This window comes from Corvus moneduloides, chromosome 1 (genome assembly GCF_009650955.1).
Source record: "Corvus moneduloides isolate bCorMon1 chromosome 1, bCorMon1.pri, whole genome shotgun sequence".
NCBI classification, from domain to species: Eukaryota; Metazoa; Chordata; class Aves; order Passeriformes; family Corvidae; genus Corvus; species Corvus moneduloides.
Window position 1 is genome coordinate 50042717 of NC_045476.1, and position 23209 is coordinate 50065925.

The window sequence follows — 23209 nt, forward strand, 5'->3', positions numbered from 1 at the left end:
AGGGGAAATACTATTAGCTTTGTGAGAATAGCATGCAGCAGATATACAAAGAAAAAAATGTTTTTCACTGAAACGTGTAGAATGATGTTTGTAGAAAGGATATGAACACAGAAATCATGTGAAGATAGAGAAAAAAAAGCAGTAAGAGGAATTATTCCTCATAGAAGCAGTTTATAATGGAAGGAGAAGCCATATCTAAGGCTGTGTTACATGGTATATAATTCAAGATTTAATCTAAATGTACCAACTTCCTTCACAAAACAATGGGTGATATTCTAAACTGTCAAATTAAATGGAGGGAAAATCCTATCTGCCACCCACTGCTTCCTGCATTTTGGTAGTTAAAAACCTTCACTTTACTTGCAGAGTGCTTTAATTTGAGCCTTATGTTTTCAATTTCTCTCAGATCAAGCTCCTCATCTCCCCAAATTCTCCATAGATTCGACAGTGGCGTGTGAATAACAGAGGCGATCACTCGCTATTAACAATGGCAAATACAGAATAAGCAGGAAAGAGATATATGCCTTGCCGGGCCTTGTAATTACAAATTTGGCTTGGTTTGTGCAAGTTCAACTCAACCCAGATTGTTCTGTAAATGTTGAGTATTCAAATCCAACAGAGAATTGTTGCGGGAATTACACAAAGGATGGATTTAACTCAGACGGTTTAATGCCTGTGTGTTTCTCATGTGCATGTCTCTGTTTGGTTTCATTGTGCAGGAAGCAAACACGCAGATTGTAAACCATTGACAAAAGCATTTTATGAGGAGCAGCTGAAATGTTTGCCAGTTCCAAATACATTGCAGGTATGGGTCTTTTCAGTCAACTCACAGATCTTTTTCTTTTTGTTTTTTGTGCTAAATGATTCAGTGCCTGGGCACAATCCAGTTATAGATTTTATTTCTTTCCCTTGGTTCTGCTTGGTGGGTTATTTTTTGCAACCCCACCAGAGTGAGTGTCCCTTACCCTTGCCCCAGCAGTACTCAGTGGAGCAGCTGCTGTGAGCAAATAGATCACTGAACTGGTGTTCAGTGGGAAGAATTTGGTTCAAAAGCAGATGGTAGATACCCCCAAAAAAGGACATTTCCAGAGCAACACCAGACTCCAGAAACTTACAAAGGATGAGGTGAGCCAGAGGTGTCCTCCACCCTAGAAGTGTATGTCACCCTGGCACATGACATTTTTCAGCTTCAGTCCAGGATGTTTGGCATTGCAAGTGAAGGGTGCAAGCAGAAATACAGCCAAGATACAAGTAGACAAAGTCCATAAGGGTAAAATCAACGAGTCTTTATCAGTCATATAAAGGCAAAGCCTGCTTTAGTCATGTTATATATGCCTACACCTTTCCTAGAGTTGCGCATTGCACAAGTGTGTGCTTGTGCATGCACTTTTAACACAAACAGTGTAAAATTTCTGCTGGATGCATCAAAGTACCATGATTCCCTCCTGTGCACAGGCTAGTTCTTTAAAAGTTTTCAGCTCCTTTTTGACATCTTCACTCTTTTTCTTGACAAAGGAAAAACACTCTTTTTCCCCTTTCCTTTGTAGCATTAATCCATTTGTTAGAAAGAAACTACTTTTTATTTCCTAGCCCAATCCAGCATATAAATTACCTACCAGATGAGAATTTTACAAAATCAATTAGCAAATAATTATTTATTGACAAATAGTAGTGTGTTTTAAGTGCTTAAGGCAGGTCTTAGAAAGGCTATGATATTTAAGGAAGTAATCCATTTCCACAGTATTAACTGGTAATTCAAAGGTGTGGTTCAGCTTCTTCGTATTCTGGAGAGCTTCATTAGTGCTCTAAGAGGCTTCAGCTCTCCATACTAGAGACTTTTCTTGGAACCTACATGGTCCTCCATCACAATTCTATTATATTTAAACTTCAGAGAATTTCTTTATCAGTCCTTTTTTAGGCTAAATATGTCTATAATCTTCTCTGTGGTTTATTAAATCTTAGGAATTATGAATGTGGAACAGGGAGGCAACTTTCTTTTTGCGTCTGTTTTTGCAGCATGCAAATCTCCTCCTTCCAGCTCAATGGTTAGACTGTCTCCCAGAATTTTTAGGGAGAGATTAATTTTGAGTAAGTCACAACCTTCTGGTCTCTTGCTAAACTTAAGGCTGGGGAGCTGCAGATCTCCCTACAGAGCTATAGGAGAAGTATCTCTGCTTCTCTAGAAGCTGCCCTGGGACCCCATTATCCACCCATGGCTGAAGGTGGCCCTGCACAGAGGCAGATGATAAGTTAACATTGAAGATTTCAGAGGCCACAGTCTCAAAAAACAGGGCAGTGAGTGCAGACAGCTCCATCAATAGTCATTATAAAGAGGGTACCTAACTGATTCCGGGAAATCATATTCAAATATTCAAACAAGACTCTTACCATCCATAATGATCATGAAAACCCCTTCAATGAAGCACTATCCACTTGTAATTGCTGATTATATGCTGTGGTTTTCAACTGAGGCTTTTTCCTTATTTGCCTTATTATCACAAAATTGGGCAGAGATAGTTACTATAATGCACACAAAAAAATCAGACCTTGCACAGAGCAATCTGTACTTTCGTTCCTCATTTTTAGTTTTATTAGAGACAACACTAAGCAATTTTATGTGAAGGCAGAGTGAGACAAAATTGAATACATTTTTCTCTCATTGTTTTGTATAGCAAAAATATGAAGAACATGTTTTCCTTGAACAAAAGCAATGATCACTTCATTAACATCTTAAAGCTATTACCAAGAACAGAGGCAGATACGAACCTGCCCTGATTGTCTCTTTGGGGGTTTTTTGGGTTTTTTTTTGGTTGGTTTTTGGTTTTTGGTTTTTGGGGGTTTTTTTGGTGAGGTTTTTTTTTTTTTTTTTTTTTTTTTTTTTGGTGGTGGTGTTTTTTTTTTTGGGGGTTTTCTGTTGGGTTGTTTTGGGGTTTTTTTTGGTTGGTTTTTGGTTTTTGGGGATTTTTTTTGTGAGGTTTTTTTTGGTGGTGGTGGTTTTTTGAGGGGTTTTCTGTTGGGTTGTTTTGGGGTTTTTTTGGTTTGGTTTGGTTTTGGTTTATTGTGGGGGTTTTTGTAATTATTTTTGTGCATTTTTTTCTTCTCATAGCTTGTACACCCTCTTAAGAAAAAGCTTGAAAGCCAGCTATGCTTCCAATACATCTCTTCCAGGACAGAGAGCTGTTTACATTACATCACTGTTTACCCAAGCAAAGTACTGTGACACCTCATTAAGGCAGAAGCAGTGGTATCCTGCCATCTACCTGCAAGATGCATCAGGACAAGGCTCTGGTCCTGGTGCCCCAGGAGCCCCCTTTCAGTCTTACCTTTCCTTTTGAGTGTTCCCCTCAATGTATCCTCAGTGGCTGAGATTCAAAGGCAGTCTGCAAGAGCAGGGCAGAGACAGGTTTAAATTTGTTATGGCTGCTTGCTCCCAGTCGTGGACTAAAGGGTCTCCATGTTCTTTCTGAGAGACCTGTAGAGTGGGAGGCTGTGGTAGAAACCACAGGCTCCCCATGTGCTTTCACTCCTGTGCTGAAAGCTACCCTTTTAATCAACTTCTTAGTGACAACTCTTGGGTTCCAGGGTTGCAACTGGCAGCCTGCAAACTCTGTTGTGCAACAGTATCTGCTGGACAGATGTGTTTGGATATAACACTACCAGAATGTATTTTTAGTGAGTGTTCATGAGCTGTTTTCTGGATGGCAGCCCAGCATGCCTCCAGGTTCAGATCAAATAAAAGAGAGAAATGGGGTGCTTTAGCAATGTCAACAGAAACATCCATGAATGGCCAAATCCTCAGCATGAGAAAAGAGAAGAAAACACAGGCATTTGGTCTTAATCAGCGTGTTTCCATTGGGAGCTCTCTGCATCGTTGTCTGCTGTCCCCTGTCTACTTTGACCTTCAAACAAGTGGTTGAAGAGCAAAAAGCTTTGACCCAAACAAAGTCACCGTGAAGCTTGGTCCAAGCCTGACAACAAGCAGAGCCTCTGATCTCTGGGTGGCCCTTTGTGAGAGCCAGAGAAGAGATGCAGGCAAAAAGCGGGAAGTGCAGGTGCTCTTTCCCTCCAGTCACTAGTCATGAACTCATGAGAGGAAAGTTCACTCTCACAAGGGCTGCAATGACTTGTTTTTCCTTCCTGCCAGCTTGAGAAAGGAAGACCTGTGCCCGAGAGGAAAGGCTCAGACAAAATGGGTAGTGTTTGTATGTGGATGAATGGCAGATAGATACCTCCCTTCCCTCTTTAGGATGGGCAGTTGTTTTTCTGGCTAGTGATGAGCATCTTCACTGAAGAAAATTATTATCCAAAAGGGATCCTCAAATGCCATAACCAGATGTGCACTATGTATTCATCTTCCTGAACTATCTCAACTGGTTTTCAACCTCTCTTCTACCTATTCTTCTTGATCTCTCTCAGCTTAAGCTGCATAAACAAACATATTTTCCAAACACTGAATGTGATTTCTCATCAGGGAAATATTTCTCCTTTGCTTCCTATTGATTCTGTGGAGGAAAAATAAGAGACTCTCTACTGTTTAGTATCCATGCACTGAAAGAGTAACAGAATTCTTTTTACAAGTATAATTTTAGTCTAACAAGTCATCTGAAGGCTGGGTAAGCCCTCTATTGCTTAAATTATTTAAGCACTAGTGCATTACTATACTAGTATGTCTGCATTAAAAACATACAAGAGGTAAATAGAACATTCGGCAGTAAAATGTTCTAGTAAGCTGCTAATAAAAAATAAATTAGCATGATGTAGCAATTGTAATTTAATAATCCTCAGCTTGCTATGATATACAGCAGAGTAAGCAAGCCTCACTTGTTGCTTACACGTACACATTTTATGTGTATAAATATATTTGACATCAGCTTATATGCACAGCTATGTTCTTTCCTAAGGATTCATGTATCAAATGATATTCAAATTAGATCTGGCTCAAAAAAAAACCCTGCTGGGATATCCAGCAACTAAAGGAGTTCACTCAGAAGTATCAGTGATCATTTTCAAACAGGAATTACAGAAATAAGGGACTACATATATTTTGTGTGATTGATCAGGGCGTTTTATCTGCCAATACTTCTTAGAATAGCTAATTGGTTTTCCAGTATCTGTGCATGGTAGATCTTGGTTAGCTGTGCATTAACAAAGGCCAAGTCACTGGCCCTGCACTGTCAGACATCATTAGCTTCAATCAGACCAGTCAGCTTCTAGGGTAAATTACAAATCCATTCAATAGTTGTTTGTTGTGCCAGACATGGAGCTCACACATTTGACCCAAATGAAACCTTCCTTGCTTTCTGGCATTAAGAGATAAAAACTGAATTGAATTTTTTGTTTGTTTGATGGTGTCTTCTAGAAAAAAAAAATGCCACCTGCCTTTTTGCTTGGAAAAAGTATCTTTTTTTTTTCCTTTCTTTTTTTCCTTTTCTTTTTTCTTTTTTTTCCCTTTTTTTTTAGCTTAAAGTGAGAAGAAGATACACCTCTGATAACAAGAGTGAGTATCTCCCTACCTTTTAAAAATATACCACTAGAAAGGGCAAACTTAGCCTTGAATAGTTGACTTATTTGAAATAAACTATTTCTCTAATTATCTGTTTGTTTAAAACTTTGTATTGAGTGAAGTAGGTCAGGAACAGATTCTGGCTTGGATCAGGCATATGTGCCTGCAAAAGTACAGGCAGTCACCACTTCTGCCATCAGGTACAATTATCCTGATATTTCGGCTCAAGCGAATAAAAGTAAGTGGATTTCTTGTGTCTGAACTCTTCCTGGGAGCAAATAAGCAGAGGAAATGAAAACATCCTTTAAAACTGTTCAAGAATCATAAAATGGTCTGGGTTGGAAGGGACCTTTAAAGGTCATCTCATCCAACCTCCCTTGCAATAAGCAGGGTCATCTTCAACTAGATCAGTTTGCTCAGAGCCCCATCCAAGCTGGCCTTGAATGTTTCCAGAGATGTGGCATTTATCATCTTTCTGAGCAGTCTCTGAGCAGTGTTTTTATCCTCATTGTAAAAAATTTCTTCCTTGTATCTCATCTAAATCAACCCTCCTTCAGCTTGAAACCATTACTCCTTTTCCTATTGCAACAGGCCGTGATAAAATGTTTGTCAAGTCAACTGCAAACCTACTCTTTCCCTCCCACTTCTCACTTTTCCTTCATTTCCTCTCTCAAAGAATAACCAGGAAAGAAATGATGATGAAGGCAGCTATTTGTTAGGAAAGAAATGACCAAAACCTTCTTTTTATATTGCTAACCTTGAAATAAAAATAGTATCACCATGTGTTAAGAGTCGGCTATTTTTCCTCAAGCACCTGGTGTGGCTTTTTTTCACTACTTGTCTTCAAGTATTTACAGATTTTCTTTAAGCATATTAAGTAACCCTTGGAAATAAAATACATGGCTGTGGTACATGGAAAATTACATTGGCTGGCAATCAGAAGCCTGAGAACACCCAAGTGAAGGATTTGCTCTTTCAGCTCAGGTTCGCACGAGGCGTTTCCCTCACCTTCTCCCATTTCACAATCGGTATTATGCAGGCATCTGTGGTAGGGTGCAATGTGTGTTCCCAGGACTCAGGACACCAACATACTTGCTATTTATGGACCCTTGGGGACAGGAGAATCTGAAGCCTGAATTTTGAATTCTCAGTCAAAGAAGAGACACCAAAGTACTTTGACTGTGGATGCATCTGCCATGAAGTTACAGCATATGCTGCTGTCATCTCTCCTGTTTGCATCCCAGAGAGCTACATAAAACACTGGTGAAAGGAAAGACATAACACCAACATCATAACTTCTGCAGAAGGAAACCTAACTCAGCCACCAAGGTGCCTGTGCGGGAGGAGCCTCATATCAGCCATGCAGTGATCAAGAAAGGCCCCACAGAAAGAGGTAGTCACACCTCTGCAGGTAGTCGGGGCCATACAGGTTAGAGGTTCACCCCTCTCCAATGACTTTAGAGAGAAGTTAGATTTGAGGTTGCCATCTTCCACCTTCAGGCAGAACTTAAGAAAACTAGACCACCTAGTTTATTGTTCTAATAAACCAATATTTCTCCCTCCTCCACCCTCTTCACTGAGTTATGTTGAGACTTAGCTACCTATGAGCTGGACACAAGGCTTCATCTGCCAGGGCAACCTCTTCCAGGGCTTTTAAAATGTTTCAGTTTCTTCAGAGCCTCTCTTCTCAGTGTAGGCCAGGACAAGCTGCTGTGTTAGAGATGGATATTATTGGTTGCAATATGAATGAATTAGAGCTAAAGACCAGATCCAGCAGTTTCCCAGGGACACAATATAGCCCTGCTACCTGGGCATGAGCTTGGGGATTTTAACAGCCTGCCTTCCCTCTCCATTTCACCACAAATCTCCTCTGTGACCATAAACAAGCTGCTTGATCCAAATCAAAGGAGTTTAGCTTCCCCGTTTTCAAATTCCCATTGGTAAAGTGAGAGTCATGGCTCTTCACCACTTCAGAAGGATGTTGCAAGGATATTACACAAAAAAATTGTGAAGCACTACAAAGATGAGTATTTAGGAGAACATCAGAAGGTGTAATTCCCTCCATGCTTCCAGACTAGCCTGCTCCTTCATCTTTCTGTTGCTGATGAGCTGAAGTAGAAATTGTAGCTGACAGATATACATCCCTTAACAAGGTGCTAAAGCCATTTCTTTTAGAATGATGATTCCTTCACAAAACCTGTTTCCAGGCTCCCATCTTAAGATCCATGCAAGTCCTATTTTTGTGATTCAATTTCTTTTGGGCTTACAACTTTCAAAGGGCTACAGCTTTGCAAAACCACTTTAACTGGAAAGATTTCCTGTTCTGCTAGGAAAGGAAGCCTCGTTTCAATATTATTTTCCAGTAGCACTGGCAGTTAAAATATTGTGATAGTAACACAATACCACAAAATTTACAATGTGACATTGTTTTTAAAGTAAGAAGTTAGACTGATTTGACTTTTAAAATTACTTGAATCAGAAGTTGTCACTGTTAATAAAAGATTAATCCATTTCATAAATATAGAATGTTTAACTTTTTCCTCCCATTTTATCAATATTTAAAGTTGTCTTTACAGCTCAATCCATATATTTTTTAGTCTAAACATGTTTCCCCCCAACAGCTGTAGGACACAGCTCTTCTGTAGGGTCTTACTCATCTTTGTCAGCTCTGTGCTATCCTCAAGTGGTAGAGAAAATGGCCCACTCTTTCCAACTGTTGTATATATGCATTAAGTGAAATTAGAGTGCTTTTATGACCTATTTTTAAAACATTCAAAATTATTTACTGTTGGGTTTATAAAATTGTGAGTAACAGAGCACATATTTCGAAAGGAGATGAAGAGTAAACAGGCTTGTTAGTGTATAATTATTGTACATGAATTTCTGGTTAGTTGTTTCTATTTCACAAGCAAATAGGATGCATTTGAAAGCTTCAGCATCTATTCATCTCCAGTACTGGCACAGCAGATGAGTACCTTCAAGGAGGGGTAAAAATGTCAAGTCCAGTAATGAATTTACACTACAATATGGTTGAAGAGGAAAACAGTGTTTATGGATTGCTTTCTCCAGCATGGTACTGTTTATCCTGCAGAATAACACTTTAAAAGCACATTGACAAAATGTTTCTCTTCTTGCTGAAGAGCCTGTATTTTTGTATTGGATGCCTATTATATTTGTGTATTTAGGTTGATTTAGCAAAACTACACAGCAAATTACAGTGAGTAAGGGGCAGAAGTGAGGGTGCACTGAAGAAAACAGAGTCTCATCCTCTAAAAATGGTTTGTCCAAACCAAGGTTATCAGCTTGAGTCTTCTCTTGGCTGTCTGGTCACTCAGCTCCATGCAGTTTTGCACACTGGCTGCCACTCTCCAGAGCAAGGGCTGTCGTTTCTGAGCTGGCAGGATGTGACACAGGTCCAGACCAAGACTTGGGTAGCTATATGTACCTGCTATGTCATGATGCTGCATATGTACTTGGGCACAGTGCTGCACCCACAGAGTTTGGCTCCTGCAGTCCCCAGCCAAGGTGCAGCACAAGCAGTGCTCAAAGAGCCGAGAACCTGAGCCCAGGGATGTGCCCTGCCATCCTCTGGCTGCAGGAATCCTGCTCTTGATCCTTGTTCCTACACCAATGGTAAATTATTGAAGCAGCAGCAAGTACAAAAACCAGAGGGTGGATGTACTCAGAAGAGATGAGCATAAGTAAGCCCCTTGTCAGGAATGACAGAAAGCATCAGACAGGCCTCTCCCTGCTATATGAGGTAAAACTCCTGCATCTACCAGCTCAGCAAAGGAGCCATCATCTCTGATGGCACCAGCAGAGACATGAGATCCAAGCCCCACAAAGACACTCTGAGCCCAGAATGAGTTTGTCCTTGTAGGGAGCAAAAACTCACTGCTCTTTCAATGCACAGCCTACATTATCCTGCCTAAATTTGAGATTTGGATAAACATTTGGAAAACCAGCCACCTAGGTTTTGATCATAAAAGTGTGCTGAGGAAACAGAGCAAAGAAATGTAATCTTTTGAAGTCCTCATCACATCGGATTAATTTAGCAGGCCATGCTTCAGTTCTGTTTGCATTATCAGAAAGTGTTTGATTGACTTTGACATTAGAGTGAAATAGATGGATATTAATGAAAGGATACAGATAAGGAGCTGGAGACAGATACTGGGATCAGATTGTTAATGCTTTTACACTCACACTTGTCTATATATAAAAAATTGCTTTTGCAAACATCAGAATGTTCATTACACTATTCAGAAACAGAGTTTTACTGTGACAATCTGCTGAAAACTGCCTCTGTGATGATAGCAGGAAATCAGTCACTTATTTTGCTGGATTGTTCATAAAACTGACAGACAGGCACTGACTGAATCCGAGAAGCCTGCACCTGGTCAGAAGACTGTGAGATCTGACAACAGTCTCTCTGTTGCTAATAATTATGCACCAGTTTAATCACCAACCTCATGCTTAGCAAATTGAAAGCATACAACTGAGTAAATGATGAAGCTATAGGTATTTAAATCATACAGCAGTTTTTGTTCCATTGGCATGGTGATGAGTTGCTCTTTTTCTCTAAATTCTAGATGATGCTGACAGTGTTTAAAACTGAGGTTAGAAATCACAGCAGAAGAATCTGACTTGTGACACATCTTGTAAAATATGTCATTGTGCCCTGAACCAAATATAGATTGTTGATTACTTAAATCCATAGCTCAAAACACCTGCAATGCACATAAAATTAAATCTCTCTTTGTTCTTTCCTATGCACAATGGTCACTACTTTGATTCCTATTTTGCATTCAAATTAGTTCAGCTGAGAAACACAGAGTATGGATGCAAGTTTTATTAAGTCATGAGTAAGTTGTCCTGGATCAATTTTAATATATTACTCTTCAGAAGGCATTAAGAGAGATCTCAGTGAGAGGATAAAAGGTATTTTCAGGCACAAATCTCATGTGTTGTCAGATGTGTGGTTTTGTTTGGGTTTATTTTTACTTTCACCTACAGGAGCCATGCACCATTATTTCTTTTAAAACTTTATGTTCTTTTAGCCATGTTACTCCATCACACCAAACTGTCTTCACTATCGCCATGCCTTTCATTTGTCAGGCCATTGGTACTGGCAAAAAGTCACAGGGAAAACTTAGATAAGTGCACTGAAAGTTTAAGGGATCTAACTTCAATCTTAGTGTTGAACCAATACTAGCAAGTGTCCAAGCACCACTTGCCAGTGGCTTATAGAGATACCAGAGTGCTTTAGTGCACATTGCATAGTGCACTGGGAACTGCTGGTGCAATTCCCACTAATTGCACTAATCCCACTAATATGCTGCTAAGAGAGGCTGCCCTGCACTTGATCTGCTGCCTTCCTTTCAATGTCACGTACCTGGTGCTTCCTGAGTCCTGTAGGGTTAAGGGGAATCTAGCAGCTCCCAGGAAGGAAGGGGGAGAGGAAGGGGAGACATGAGGCCTCCCATGATGTTTACTGCTCCTGGAAAGGATGTGGGGGTAGCTGAGCCCGGCTCTTCCTGCACCAGACAAGGGAGAAAAAGGAATATCATGCAATGTCTGCTGTCAGAACAGGCTGAATCCAGTCATAGTCTCAACTCTCCTACACCACCAAACACACACAACTTCAAACACCAGCAGCAAGACAGGCTCTGCTTCAGGCTGTGACAAGCTGGACAGCATCTTCAGCTGTCCTGAATCTTCAGCATTTTAAAATAATCTATCCAGTTGCTTAATTTTACTCCCTCTAAGACAACCACATATTAAGAACTGGGGCTATGTAACACATACACAGAACTGGGGCTGTTTGACATTTGACAAATAGACAGTTTGAAGTTTAGATAAGCTAAAATATGCATGCCAGATGACACTTGATTTATTCATCTTAGGCCTTCACAATACACAAAATAAAAACTTAAAATAAATGAAATTAAAATACATCTTTATCATATGATGTCTAAGTTTGCCTGAAGACATCCTACTGAATCACCTTCCAGCTGACTACCCAGCTCTGAAGAGTTACTGGACACAGAGAGCAGCAGAAATCCATTACTTACATAAAATTATTCTCACTCTTCTGGAGTAATGTGTTTCCCTGTGAAAAGGAGGAGGAAAATGGCTAGAAATTTCCAGAGTATCATGTAAGAGAGCCAGAGACCTGCTTACATGTAAGAGCCCAAACTGAGCTATAGGAACACACCACTCCCACATGTCAGAAGGACACAGGGATGCAATGCTGCCCAGGCACTCAGGAAAGGAGGAATAACTCTAGAATGCCTCCCATCTCTTGGTATTTTCAAAGATGTTTAATTATCAATACTTTAAGCATAATGCCTTTATGGCACAGAGATATATTTAATGCATCTTTTCTGCTCTTTTATGTCTTTACCAGCTAGGTTAAACCACCAGCACAGAGACGCCCCAGCCTAGAAAATTCCCTGGGTATGTGCCTGGAGCAATGGCTGTGAACACTGTAGGGTTCTGGGGCTGGATGCACTGAGAAATCTCTGTTGAGGAACAACTCAGTGGTGGGTGATTCTCTCCTGGTCTTAGGGTGCCTGGGAAATACTCAGTGGCTGAGAGCAAATCCTGCAGTTTTAGTGCTAGAAATAGAAATTAGACTAAGTAGGCTTCTCTGTCTTGGAAACATGTGAAACCTAGAAACCAGTCACATCAAGAGATGACTATTCAGAAGGGCAATGGACAATTTTTTACCCCACATCTGCAGTGAAGGAAAAGGTTATGATGTTGCACTAAACTGCTAATGACTATTTTCCATCTGGTTCATCTTTGTTAGCCACATCATCTGCCTCAATGCTAAATATATCAGAACTAAAGAGGACTAAGAGTTGTTTAACCCCATTTTAGTAATTATACCTTTTTAGCACATGGGCAAGACCCAGTGGATTTTTCAGTATTCACTGTGTTTCATGTTATTAAAATCTTCATTGTTTAGGGGAAAATCCTGAAGGTTTGGGAATATCAAAAGAGCTCACACAGTGCATGGTACGTTTTTAAAAAAAACTTCACTTCATGGTAAGCATGAGGCTTTTATAGATGTATAATGATGTATCAAAATTAATTATTGTTATCCATAATTGTAACCATTTAGGATAAGCTTCTTTAAAGGGATGCTTTTGTTTTAAAATTAGGCTGCTTTCAGCCCTCTGCACTTCTATTTGAAAGTTACTATTAAATGGCCAAATCAAATAGAGCAGTAAGTTTTAAAGACTTGCTGTTCTATTAATTATATTGTGGTATGTAACATTTCTGCACAGGGACCTTCTTCTAATATCTCCTAACCCACTACCTCATGAATTTTAATTAAGCATGGCAAAGAAAAGCCTGCATCATTAAGACCATAAAAGACATATAGCATTAGCAACCTCTGGAATTGCCGCCACAAACCAGGACCTTGGAAAAGCAACAATCCCCCCTCCCACTCCAATTAATTAAACTACCAGTATCTCCAGAATTACTCTGTTATCATCTGGTGACGGATGATAGCAAGCAAAGACAACAGAACAGCTGGTTGTGCATGTGAGAAATGTCACAGGCAACACTGCCCTTCATTATGTTGTTTTCAAATGATTTATGGACATTTCCTTTGACAAAAAGAAATGAGGAGAGATGTACTGAAAACTTAAATAAGAGCAAATCTAGGATATACATGAAAACAGGTTAACAACACATTGAAATTTTTTTTTTCAGTTTTTCAAAACCCTTTTCAAGAGGCTGTACTAGCATCAAAACAGAAGGTATTTTTTCCTATAGGGCATTTACAGGGACTACAGAGTATGACAGAAAAACTTAGAAAGAATGGAGAGTTCTCTTTTCATCTGCAACAGTATTCCTTTATGTACTTTAATGTAAATTATTTTATAATTTAAACAACCTTGCCCTCTTATACATTTATGTGTATGTGTATTATATATATTATATATACCTCTAACAATTTCTGTGAATGAACCAAGAACAGACAAACAGCCAAGGAGAACATGTGGGGTTCTTTTAAAACAACAGTATCTCCTACAAGCTTTGTCCTACCTCTTCTAATAGTTATTTATATTTTTATTTGTTACCCACAAAGCATTGTGGCCTTCCCTCTTGGGGATACTGCAGAGCTTTGTGACTAGCTTTGAGAGCTAGTCAAGATGAATCCCTACTTCTAGGCTCTGTTTTCCCCAGTTTTATTCAGTCATATTAAGGACATCTCTGTGTCCAACAGCCAAAGGACAAGAGCTTAAGCATGACCAACATTATCACATGCAACTGCAGCATGCTGCAGCATCAGCATCTCATAGATGGAAATTTAAACTGGGCTCCTCAAATTAGCCCAGAGTTATTTATATACATACACTTTGGGATTTTTTTGCTCTAGTATACCTGCTACCAGGTGTACTAACACAGCAAAGACATGTATTTTGAACTCTTAGCCCTGACCTGTGCTTATGGAAGAAATGCCTCCAGAAATGGCAACCAACAGAGAGGTAATTCGGTTCTGCCTTCCAGCCTCCACTCATCTGTCATCAGTTTAGCAGTATGCTGCTTTATGTGATGCTTATCAGACTTCTGCCTCTTGTACTGGGAAAGGAAGCAGTGAAGAGCCTGAGAAGAACAGACTAACTCATATGTAGGTAGATATGTGACAGACAGGCCACACAGCAGGTGTAAATCACTGTTACCAGAACAGTTGATGCAAGCTTGTCTTTAGAAGCTAAACATTTTACAGAAGGTGCTGTGTAGGCAAGCTATGTCTGAGATTGCTAAATGGGTTTTAGACCTTAAAATCTGTTGCGTTTCTGCTCATAATGGAAGTATAATGTTTTCAACTAATAGCTCCATTTTGCAGTTCACAGAAAATAAGTGTATTCAAGTTCCAGATAGTTAATTGTATGGCGTATTATAACCTCTTCAGAAGAGGTACGTAGTAGATTTACTGCCTGGGTGTTTAATGGATTAATACTTAATGCCACATTCCTAACCTTGGCTTGCTTAAAGTTCATTGATTTAGTGTTTAATGAAACAAATGAGAAAAGGGCAACATGCAGCTCATATGGGTAGGTTTATAGAGAGATAATATACAAAATTGCAAAAAAAAGAAATTATACCCTACAATTATGAAAATTATTAACAAAGGTAGAGAGAAAGTGAGTTATACTTGCAGTGAAACATATGCTGGAAGCAGGCACTTTAAAGTGTAGACATAATGAATGTTCATTATATGAATCCATCTTTCAAAAGGTCTAAAGCATTGCCTTTCTGAAAATGAAAGTGTGTAAAGACAATCCCTACTTTTACATATCTGGAAGTACAAGGCTTTGAATAAACTCTGATCTGAAGCATCAATACTGTTTGCTATGCAATTACACGGTGCTGCACAGAGCTGGTGAGCAGAAGCTGGGTAATAGGAGTCCTAATCAGAGTCAGCCCCAGGGTTAAACATCTGCCCCATAAGTGATAGCTGTTATTTACAGCATGCCATAAGATCTGAAAGTAAGGTCTTAACGGTCTTACATAGCTAAGAAATAAATGCCATCCCAAGAGTTCAGAATCAAAAAGACAAAATATTTATTGTCACCATTTTTAAAATAAAGCCATGATTAAATGAGGCTGTAGCATATCAAACTGGACTTTGAATCTACCCAGTTCAAGCTCAATGTCATGGCAGTGTCTTTTCACAGGAAGGAAAAAGGTGCCCAGCTGGAGAAACACAGAGGATGTGCAGATATTTAGCTCCAATCTGGCAGCTTTTTTCAGAGCATGATTAACATTAAGAGCTTTGCTTGATGGGGAATACTCAGCACTTTGTAAGTTCCAGTATGTAACTACTACTTTGAAAAAACAAAAAATAAGGACCAAAAAAGATCAACGAGTTGTAGGACTTAACCATTTGCATGGTGAGTTAATGGATGAAACTTTCCATTTAAAGATTTAAGCATGTTTGAAGGAAAATTTTGATAATGTCCTGAGAAAATCATCTTCTCGTCTTCGTGAAGGGCTAAAACACTCCTGAACAGCTCAGTGAAGCTTTGATTAAAAATACAATAGAATATTTTGAGAAAACTTCTGAAATATTTTATATTAGTATTTATATTTATATATAATTATTTATAAAACAGCATCTATATTCACAGAATTGATTACACTGGAAAAGGTAATCAATTTCAGCCTATGACCAAACACCACCATGTCAACTAGACCATGGCACTGAGTGCCACATCCAGTCTTTACTTAAACACCTCCGGGGATGGTGACTCCATCACATCCCTGGGTAGCCCATTCCAATGCCCAATCACTCTTTCTGTGAAGAAATTCTTCCTGATGTCCAACCAAAACTTCCCCTGGTTCATCTTGAGGCCAGGGTCCTCTTGTTCTACCACTTACTGGCTGGGAGAAGAGCCCGACTCCCACTTGGGTATACCCTCCTTTCAGGCAGTTGTGGAGAGTGATAAGGTCTCCCCTGAGCCTCCTTTTCTCCAGGCTAAACAACTCCAGCTCTATCAGCTGCTCCTCACAGGACTTGCGTTCCAGACCCTTTACCAGCCGTGTTGCACTTCTCTGGACATGTTCCAGCAGCTCAACATCCTTCCAAAACTGAGGGGTCCAGAACTGGACACAGCACTCAAGGTACTGCCTAACTAGTGCTGATTACAGGGGAAGATTCACTCCCTGGGTCCTGCTGGCCACACTGTTCCTGATACAGGCCCGGCTGCCATTGGACAAGGCTTTATATTCACAGCTTCTCTCTTTAAATGCAACATCATTGGCAAAAATGGTGCTTACTCTGAGCACAGAAGGAGCCAGTAGTTCTTAGATCAAGCATTCAGATTAAGTATTTTCTTCGGCACACATGAATTTTCCAGTAGGCTACAAACTCAGTAAAGTACCTCTGGGGCCACACGTTACAGGATCAGAACATCAGCGTGATTAATTTTGCAGTGTATGTACCTCACAGGCAGAACCATGCCAGGTGACAAATAGGAAATGCTTTACATATTTCCCTTCCTATGCTTCAGGTCCAGTCTGTCAGTCCTTCCTCATGACAAATTCCCTAGGAATGCAACAATTTACCTGCAGAGAGCATAATTGAAGTTACTAATAGCATCAATAAAAAACAAGAATTATATAAACTTCACCATTTTCATTTTCAATTGTCTTCCCAAATAACAATTAATGTCCACCAAAAGAAACTCTGCTTTCTCCCCATTGTTCTCCAGAAACAAGGCTCCAGAAAGACTCACCCTGGCGAAACTAATCCTAGGCATAGCAATATTGTTTCCCTTAAGACTTCTATCATGGTCAGTCGAAAAACCTGCAAGGTTTGTAACAGTGGTTCAGAACAAAATTGCTTCTCAAATGTCCCATAGCAGGCAACTGCCACATGATCTTAACCCAAAATAGCAGCATAGGATCACAGGGCACACCTTGCCCCATGTGCAAAACACTAAATATGCAGGTAGGCATTGTTTGACATAAAACAATGCTGGCTTCAGTAGACAGGATTGCAAACAACAAATATTCCTAAATATGAGGTAAATTGGGTTGCCAAGCAATTATCGCTAAACGTTCATACTGCCACTAAATCTATCAGTGAAACAAGAAGAGGCTTGCATTTTTTAAAAATATAAATGCCAGTAAAAACAGAAAGCTAATTTTAAGATGTTTTCCAGACTCTGTGAGCCTTGTTTTTTAAGTAAAATAATCTGGCTTTGACTGTTTGAGTGTTAAATTTTATCGATTAAAATCTTACCAGATATAAAACAAAACAAACAAAAAAAACCAGCCTACAAACTGTTTTATTTTGTGCTACTGTTTTATTTTGGCATGTTGCTGTGTTCTGATGTAACTACAACCATTAGTAAAAAATAGAAACCTTTCTCTTTGTATATTTATTTTGTAAAGATTTGTTGTATTTCCAGATGCAAGCAAAGACGTGGCTATGGTTGTTCAAAACAATTACAGTTTGAATGAATTTTCAAATTTATTGGGTTAGAAGGGTTTGACATATTGTTGTTTTGCACAGGGAATGACACCTGGTTTTGAAGCGAAGTGTAATTTTTTTGGAAGTACTTCACTTAACAGATAAAGAGCTCTGAATCTGTCTTGAAATACGCATCCTATTTGGATAGAATAGAGCCATCGTCTTATAAGAATGTAGTTATGATAATTTATCATTTTAGCAGTATTTGCAATTTTCAATACAAATTCCTGTATTACATGGAGGAAACAACTCTGTCACTGCACTGGTGACATTGGTTCACATGAGCAACCCTAGCTCCTGCAAAGGCAACATCCGATTTTTCCCAGAAAACTCTCAATCCTGCCATACCATGAAAAAACATGTCTGAAGGTGGAGAAGTAACCCACAAGTTCTCCCTGGGCCAAAATAAGGAGGAACATTTCATTCCTGTCAGACTGCAGCTCGTGAATCCTACTGCATATACAGGTCTCACTGAAGGTTTATGAAGCAAGAACAGGATGTCAAGAGGGACAGAAACCTCCCCGTACACAATCATTCACTTCCACATGAACTGTTAATGAATCACAGAATTGTTTGGATTGGAAGGGACCTTTGAAGAACATTTATTCCAACCCCAAACGAAAGGTAATTCAAAGCAAGTATCTGTAGAAATCAGGCAGCACAGAAATTCTTACCAAATATGTATTATCAATGCAATATAGTTTCAACTTAATTTCTTATCAAAGTGAACTGAATATAAAAAATTGGTCACACTCCCAGTCTTGAGATATTTAACATCATGTCCACCATTTATCTGTCAGAGGCTTCAAAAACAAAGATCCTGTGCTGCTCTTTAAGTGGTGAATTCAGGTTTAAGTTAAAATTATGAGGTCTCATTAAAATATGAGGATTATTATTGCAGATTGTAGAAGCTGAGCAAAAGCAAAGTATTATCACTTGTATTACCCCAGTGTGCAGCGACCCTGCCCTCAACAGAGTCCCGCTGTGCCAGGTACATCCAATCTTTGCATGCACAGCCCCAGCCATCCACTACAAAGCAGTTTCTGAAGGAACCTGCCAGCAGTGCCAGAGGGATTTTGAAGCAAAGGTAGGAGCAGTGTCCTAAACTCCGCATTTTTGTGAATACCCCTTTCTACAGAATGCCAAAAGAGTGTGAGAAAGCAGCATCTTTTCACAGCTGTCCTCACCTGCTGAACAGTTTGAGTGAAGAGCAAACCATGACCATCTTCTAAGGGGGGTTTGAGCCCAGCACCACACACAGACAATGACAACAGCAGCTGCAGTACAACAGCTAAGCAGTGCCCACTAAAGGCAGAGACAATATTTCACCCGGGTCTTCCCAGTACCTGGGATGAAAACTGGAATCATGGCAGCAGAGAACAATAGTCCAGCTGAGCTGCTTCTTGCTCTCTTGATAGCAGATGCCACAATGGTCCCAAGGCTCAGTCTCACTTGCAAGGGGCACATTCTGAGTTGAATTCAGGAAATTCAAAGGATTCCTGTGACAGAAGTTCAGTACAGCCTTCAGCTCAGTGAGCAGATGGGGCTTGAGCTGTTAAATATGGCTGCCAGTAATGCTTATTTTTAAGGGACAAATTTTCATTGTTTAGATCTTTCTTTATCGCTTTACTTCCTAAGGAACTTAAAAACATTTTTTCCAGCCAATTTCTTACTGAACTTTAAGATTGGCTGCTATTTCATGACTGTTGTTTCTACTGAATTGCTGTCCACAGTTTTATGTTTTGTTTTTTTTCTTGCATGGTTACCATTACTTTAGATCCTATCATTCACATGGGTAATTCAGATCATAGATTTGTCCTATCTTTATCCAAAATTAATCTTCATCTACCATAAACTTTAAATGTCACTGTGATGCCCAAATCACTCAGTCCTGGTTAGGTCTCTAGGATTCCTTGTATCCTTTTGTAAATTCTACCTAAATAATGTTATACCCTCCTCAAAATAATGATACATGATCATTTACACTCTCCTGAATTGTAGGAATACAAGGTATCAGCTTTAGTACAGACTGTTGAAGTCCTCACTTGTTGAAAAGATGAACTGTTTTTGTATTTAGCCCAGTTCTTTTACTATTGCTGAGGATGCTCCAACTGAGACCCGATAACCATCCCAGCACGGCCTTGTCAGGTGACAGCAGACTCAGGACAGGGCAGGACGCCCGCTGCACACTCGAGCTCTGCAGAGAGCCTCCTGCTTGCTGACAATACTTGTTATTTGGGATGGTTGGTAAACCAGCAGAGCAGCTCTACACTGTTGCGAGGAGCTGTGAGGAACTTTGGCTGTGAGAAGCAGCACCGAACTGCGTGAAAAATCCAGATGTGCTACTTGGTCTGAAGGAAACCAACCATTCCTTTCATGGTCGGCTCAGAAGTGAACTCTGGCTAGTCTTCTCCATCTTAAGTTCTGCAAATCTTTAACTTCATTCACAAGAAGCACTGGGATTTAGCTTGGTGCTAGGAACAAAAATCATGGGTGGTTTTTCCTGATTTTACATTTATTAGACTCATATGATCATCTGATTCCTCTCAGCACAAGGCACTCCAGACTCTCCTTCATTTTATTGTAGACCTGCTCTCATTTCAAGAGAGAACTCTACCAGTGAGTTGGTTGTAAGTTATCAACCTGTACCCCAAAAAGCTGCTTTGCAAACCCCTGGCATTGTCCAGCTCTTTGCAGTAACTTCTTCCCTCTCTGTTTGAAACAGTATTATTTCCTGTAGAAGCAGAGGAGAAATGGACGCTGATAAAGAGCTAATGTGACTAGCTCTTCATAGAACAGTGCTTTAATGTGGAAAAAATTTGCAGTAAGTTTTATATACTCAAGCATGCTGTCAGGTGTGAGTCCAAAGACACCAGCTTTCCTTCTCTAGCTAACAGTACCAAAAACAGTGATGGTCCTCATCCCACAAAACCATTTTTGTTCCTTTTGTGTTTGTTTATCCTTGTACAAAGAGAAAAATTTCTTCTCTTTTGCCCCATTTTCTTCACTGAAAGTTGAATTTAGAAGAAAGTGAACTGTATGTTTCTGAGAACACATTGCTTTGAATGTTGGATATTCCTTTGTTTTTAGAATCAATAAAGGTCAGCCACTCCATTCCATCTTCAACAGGCTCCAGTTCCATTTGTCTAACACATTCCACTTAGCATGACATACAACAATCAGACATATTCTTAATACTAGGAAGTTGCAGAAGAACAAAAGGCATGTGTGTGCTGTCTAAGATTTCCTTGGAATGAATTACACTGGATGAATTATTCGCAATTATTCAGGAAAAGAAATTGTTTACTATTCTATCATAACAGATGCTCCGGACAAAGAAAAGAGGAAGCTGTTGCAGCCTATGACTGAGCCATAGCTTTTCACAGCTGAACATGGTTGTGCAAATTAGCTGGTAAACTTTATGGAAGAACCCAGAAAGAAGCAATTAGAATTACAGTGCTGGTTTGAGAATATGTAGTTTGTAATCAACCAAAATTGTGCAGTTTTCCATATTTTTTGCTGATAATGCGAATGTAACCTTTGAAGGAAACTGCTCTGTAGCACATCCTGAAAGCAAGAAAAAACACTTAAGTCCAAGCAAATAGCTCTGAGGACAGTAGGTTGTATATGTCTTGGTCAAGTCATTTGTGGCCATTGCACAGATTATGAACAGATGCTACAAAGCATGTGTTTTGGTTATTGGCACAAGCTATGGGGCAGAACAAGATCCTGAGAGCAAAACAGTAACTGTGAGTCAACATGGAATGGCTTTGCACCGGGGGTTAAAGAACCCTAGCAAAAGACCACAGTCTGCAGTGTGCTGAGTTTAGAGAAGACTCAAGGGAGACATGACAACAGCTTTCAGATATGTGAAAGAATGCTGCAAAAGAGGAATACTACAAATACCTCAGGATAGCATAGACAAGACAGAGAGCAGTGAACTTGAAATGCAAGCAGAGGCAGTGTGTTAATATTGGGGAATATCTTCTAATAGGAAGAATGGAGAAGTGTCAGAATGGAATGTCTAGGAAGATTGTAAAATTTCAGGCAGTGTGGTCATACAGTGGATCATATTTGCCAGCTCACAGTTATGTAGAGGACGTCCTCTATGTCACCAAAGTGCCATGGAGTAAGGGAATGTGTGAACCTTATAGATCTCTTGCAGATTGCCCTGTACTATTTTCTTGTGTTGCACCAGATAAGGGGTAGGGAAATCATTACTGAGCTTGTCTGATTTCAGCCCTACTGAAAAACTGAAGTTTTATCTGAATTTTGGTTTTGTGCAACACCTTTGCTCAAATTCAAGATGGAAAGTATTGACATCTTCCTAGGCCCTGTCTTGGAAGACAAAGATGATCTTTAAGGATAATTTTCAGTATTTTTTAATAATTAGGCTGTGCTTCCTTTTACACATGCTGAAGATTCAGTTCTTTATCTGATGCTACACTGAAACAGAGCAAGAAAGTGGCTTCCCATCAGAGGAAGCATTCCCGCTCTTCAACCTCTTTATCCTTGGCCACATTCTTCTGGCACATTTCTTGTGTAAAATCAGCTGATTGCAAGGTCCAGTCCAAGGCAAAGAGAATGAACAGATGGGTGGTTGGTGGTGACACGGTTAGTGGAACCAACCCTCTGGTATCTTCTCAGGATGACGTGCAACTACGCACAACATGACACTGCATCTCAGTATCAGCTGGTACTACTGCAGGGTTACTCCTTTGAAAAGCTGCCTAAGAATAATGAAGTCCACAATCTGCCCATGAAAATATGCTGCAGAATTTGGAGACTGGAGGTTTCTACAAGTACTGCGTAAGTTGTGCAGCTAACTGGCTAGGATTTCCAGGTAACTCCAATGCCAAAAAACCATATGGAGATCTTGAAATGAGTCGGAGCAGTCTCCACCATATCGTTTTAGATGCATAAAAACCTTTGACCTCTGCCACCTCCAGGGCTCATTCTGTAGCAACCAACATTTCACTGCTGATAGTTAAGTCTCAGGGATGAGGCCAAGTTGAAATAGTGTTTTCATTTGCTTTGAAACCAGCACAATCCGTAATTACTCCATAAGTAATTATTATACAAAAGTAGTTTGCTTTTCCATACTAAATAGCTTTCCAGGTCATCAAATTAACCATTGGAGTTTTTCAAGACTCCACCTTACGGCATGCAGGGGTTCCCTTTGCTTTATCATAAATTCGTGTAATTCAAATTCCTGTCCTACTTATAGCAGGGACAGATCAAACCATAATGCTGATCTGTCCTCCCAAGATTTAGGGGTTTTCTTGTTTTGTTTTTTTTTCTTTTTATATGACTGTTCTAAACTCCATTGTCTGGGTTTGGTTTAGGTCCTACTTATTAATTCTTAGGTTTGTTCAGTTGCCCAGAATACCCATTGGAAACTTATAAAGGGAAGTGAACATTCAGCTACATTATATGGCACTGAGATACAAGGTTCCCAAAGCAAATTAAATACAAATAATTGCTGTCTTTTTCACAGTTGCTGTTGCAAACTTTTTCTCCTCTGTTTCTTGATACATGGTATTGGATGCAACAGAATTTCTCTGTGTGGAGAAGGTTAAATGTCAAACATATCATAATGAAAATACACTAAGATGTTGCACACCATTAGTATGTGTCATTGCTTTGGCAAAGAAAGCATATTTGCTATTGAAGTATATTGCCAATGCTCTGAAAAACTGGCTGGTCAG